Source organism: Spea bombifrons, chromosome 7 (assembly GCF_027358695.1).
Source record: "Spea bombifrons isolate aSpeBom1 chromosome 7, aSpeBom1.2.pri, whole genome shotgun sequence".
Lineage (NCBI taxonomy): Eukaryota > Metazoa > Chordata > Amphibia > Anura > Pelobatidae > Spea > Spea bombifrons.
The window spans coordinates 44,337,696-44,342,476 of NC_071093.1; positions in this window are offsets into that span (position 1 = coordinate 44,337,696).

Genomic DNA, 4,781 nt, shown 5'->3' on the forward strand with positions numbered 1-4,781 from the left:
CCAAAAGAACGTCACGAAAAGCTCTTCTGCCCACCGATCAATATAACGCAGGGAACCCATTTATAACGGAGAAACCTCGGCTTAGAGGAGGATACGCCGCCGATCCCAGTCACCAAAATAACCTCACGGCATTTTAGATTTGAAACCCAACAAAAATGTTTTTACTTTTTACATTTTTATAGGTTTGCCTTTTTTATTATTTTTATTTTTCATAGAAATGTTTGTACTATTAAAATTCCATTTTAATTTAAATAGATTTATTTTTGAGACATTTCAGCAACGCATCGAATCAGGCGTTTTTATAAGAAGCCCATGAATGCCTGTAATATTTAAATTTCAGTTATTCAACTTAAAATGTAAGAGAACGGGACTCTCCGAGAGCGCTCTTTATAGACTGTTCATGCCGGCTGTGAGATTTGTATGCAGCGGAGAACAACACAGAAGAACATGCGCCCCCCCCGCACAGAAAGCCCCCCCAAATGCTCAATATTCTGATCCCCTCGTATTTTGTAAATGCCAACAATTCCAAGAAGAAAATAGAATTGTTTTAAATATATATATATATGTTTTTTTTACATTTACAGATTTTACATTAAAAAAAAATGACAAAAATGGTAGAAATGAGCTGGGAACGTTTCCTTTTCTTCTCCTTTATTCCGTCAGCCGCCGGCTCATTTTGTGATTCAGTTTTCAGCTCTGCAGGAAAGAAAATATACTGGAAAAAACTTCTTGTAACGATCCCCTGTGTGGTTTTTACTGAAACATATTGAATATTCCTTAAATCCTAGCCTGTTCAGAACCGTAGGGGATTCGTTTTAAGGAGCAGAGCTTCGTACGAAGGGCTGGAGAAATCTCTTTAGTTCAGGGAAGAACCGGAATGATCTCCGCATTCTATCTATTTCTACGGACGGAGGTTTGCGGCGTTCAGAAAGTTGGCGAGACGTCAGCTGTTGGAATTTCCTTAAAGGTCAGAGAAATCATCTTCCTTCGGTGGATCAATTTCTGGAGCTGCCTCGTCTTAAAAAATATCAATTTAAATTAACCTTCTAGTAACCTCGAGAGAGCCGACCATGAAAAAAACAGGAGGATTGGTTTTCAAATAGGAACGACGACGTGGGTTGGAATTGGGGGGTCAGGAGCAAAATGCATCGGGCTCACATGAAACGATTCGAAATAGGAAATGGGCGTGGCTTAACTTAGGGGCGTGTCCGACATAAAATACATTGGGCTCACGTGCAATTTTTTTTAAATAGGACCTGGGGCGTGGCTTAAAGTAGGGGCGTGTCTGACACAAAATGCATTGGGCTGACCATCAGTTTTCCAAATAAGGACTTGGGGTGTGGCTTAGAGCGGGGGGCGTCTTAGAGCGGGAGACAAAACGCATTCTACTGACAAGCCATTCACATCTGTAACCCCTCAGTACTAGTGCACGGCACATATGTAGTTAAAAAAAAAAGTTGGATATTTTACCCAGGACAATTCTTTAACATTTGGAGATCTTTTTTTTTTTTTTTTTTTTTAATTCACACCAAAAACCAAATGTAAAACCATTGTAGATAAAAATGATTAATAAACTTTTATTCGATTGGTTGTCTGCTTTGTAAAAATATAATCTAATATACTTTTTGTATTCTGAATACCCCTAAAGGTTTAATACCTTTTATATATATATTCTAAAAAAATACGGTATACTCGTCTTAGATTCAGGAGCCATGTGCCTATTCCTTGCATGTTTAAACTCCCTCACTGTATTAATCTCTGCCTGTGGGAAACAGAATGACTGAGTCTTAATCATACAGCCGGACAGTCTATGGAGGAACGGACTTCATTAGCATCGCCATAAAGCATCAGCTCAGTGTGGTGTTTGAGCCGGGAAAGTCACCCAAAATATCACATGACTGACGGCGACGGCGGCTCCAGGTCTGCAGATAAAGGGCGTATGATGTATCTTTCATGGTAACGGCCCTTCTAATTCTCAGAAAGCCATCTGCCGGGAGCAATCAGCACGCTGAGTACCTAAAGTACAGGAAAATACTTTTAGTTATGGAATAAAATGTAATTATATCAATAACCTCTAAGGAAACTCGGCCACTAATCCAGCACGAGTGCGAAAATGCAATTAGATCTGTTTACAAGATCTGCGCTAATGGATACAACCGCTCTGTAACGCTGGCATCTTCTATAACAATTACTCTTGCTTTATTGTTATATTACAAAAACCTCGCTGGGTGGAAGAAAACAAATGTAATCGAGACCTACCCCGTCTCCCGGGCATTCAGATCCCAGGACACTTGCCTGTTTTGTTCCACTCCCGTGAGTGTGCTAGAATGAGTGTGCGTTAGTCTGTGGTGTTAGCGTGTCGGCTATGGTGTCAGAGTTCCAGGGGTGAGTCTAGTGTTAGTGATGCGAGGGAGTTAGTGTGAGTGAATGGTGTTAGAGCGAGTCTGTGTGTTGGAATGTAAATGTTTTTTTTTAGTTCTCGAGGGGCGCGGATGAAATACCAGGCTCCATCAAGCCTGATCCCACCCCCTTCATGTTTCTAGCCCCACCCCAAATGAAGCCACTCCCCCAGAAGAGAGAGAGCCCTATTAAAAACATTTGTAGATGATCTTATGGAGAAGTTACGTGCATTCAGTCATAGCTGCCAACTGCCACAGATGATCGTACTGCCCACGTCCCGGTATGCCAGCTTAGTGAATAAACCTTTGCCTGTTTGAAGTATTCAGCCAGAGCAGAACGTTCTTTGTGGCCCGCGGGTCTTTTTGGGCGCCTGTAACGCTTTATAACGTCTTTGAGGATAAAAACACATTGTATTCCTTCAGAGAGATTTGGAGAGGAGTCTTTGAGCAGATGGTGAATGTAAAAGCCGACAATGTGATGACTTTGTGATGCCAAATGTTAGTGTCTCATCTATTTAACAATTTAAATGTACGGTTAGAAGTTTTAACCCCTGCAGGGTAGTTTATCAGTTAATGAGCTCCGTGGGAACACTCCATCGGTGTTTGACTTTGCGCATTAAGAAGCGCTGGAGCGATATTCCTAAAGAATACAATAAGCTGCGTGCGTCACGCTCCTTGTCTTTATGTGAAATGAATTACGTTTCCAGACATCGTTATCTTCTGCAAGCGTCACATACCCTACCCTCTGCCGCTTTATACCCGTAAGCTCTTACCAAAGCCATACCGCCACCCGTGGCTGTGAGGAAGAGCTTGGGAAGGGTTAATAGATTGTAAGCTTCTGAGAGCAGGGTCTTTTCTCTTCCACTACCAGTAACTCCTGGATACAAATTATCAGGAAAGACTACGGGATCCCAATATGTCTGGCTTGGGGGAGAGAAGAAAGAGAGAGAAAGACGGAGGAGAGAAGAGAGAGAGATAGGGAGAGAGAGGGTATAGGAGAGAGATGGAGGGGAGAGAGGGGATGGGAGAGACATTTAAATACATAAAGGGATTTAACAACGTACAGGAGAGAAGTTTATTTCAAAAGAGGAGAAAAGTTACAAAAGACCGGAATCTAACGCTAGAGGGTCAGAGGTTGAGATGGAATGGAAGGAAGTTTTACTTTACTGAGAGGGTGGTAGAAAGGGGAACCGCCTCCCAGCAGAAGTGGTAGAGGGTAATACAGTGAGGGGATTAAACATGCATGGGATAGGCATACGGCTCCTGAATCTAAGACGAGACCAACGCCTGATTAAGGTTCGAGTCTTTACAGCAGGAGAAACGGCGACAAGACGGGGGCCGATCTGCTGGCAAATTGTAGGTTCCTAATGCTGTTAATGTTGTATTCCCCTCTCGTTGTAATAGCGCCGCAGCATCTTCTGGTGCTCTGTTAGTAAATGTTAATGTGATGATTACGGGTCTTTTGGCTGTTAAACCTGTTTGAGAAACGCAAAGCTTGTAACTTAGACTTTAATACGAGGAATACGTGGAGTTGTTAGAACATCGCTGTCATCAGGGGCAGGTTGTCCGCCGAGACACGGGATAATTGCTCGTTAACACCAAAGTTTCCACAAAGCGTCGGCGCGTTAATAATTTGCGCATCGCACTTTTTGTCTCAAACGCAACACAACCTCCGCTTTCCAGCTGAATAAACCCACTAATAAAATGATATCCGTGTACTAATTTTAACTACCGTGTTTTATGAAGAAAACATTTCCACTGCAATTATTTTAATTTACATTCAAAATGATCAAGATTAGCGATGCGCATTATGCTTGGAAACAATAGCTGTAACTAAGCTGTGAATACAGGATTCGGGTTAGAATATTAAGTGGTCTCTGAGGTCTTGAGAGACAAAGCGAGGGAAGAGGGACGTGTAACAATACTATAGGGGGACAGACAACCACAGAACTAAATTCAAATATTAACACTATGGTTTTTACGTTACATGACTTATAGGGTGGTGGATAAGCAGAACATCCTCCCAGCAGAAGTGGTAGAGGGTAATACAGTGAGGGTATTAAACATGCATGGGATAGACATACGGCTCCTGAATCTAAGACGAGACCAAACTCTTCCGGTTTGACCTGGAGTCTCCGGGGGATCACTGCTTTCTCAGGTCTCTGAGCCAGTTTCTTCCACACTGCTGCATCTGGCTCCACCCACTCCCTGTCTACTTCACCGCCTACTCCCCACCCACTGTGGCTAGCCCCGCCCCTACAGATGTCTAGCCCTGACCTTTGCTAAAAGTCTCCCTTAAAAGAAGGAGATCTCCAAGTAGACTACCCTGCGTTCTCAGGTACGGGCATCTACCTCCCCCTGCATGGAATGATTGCCCTTCTT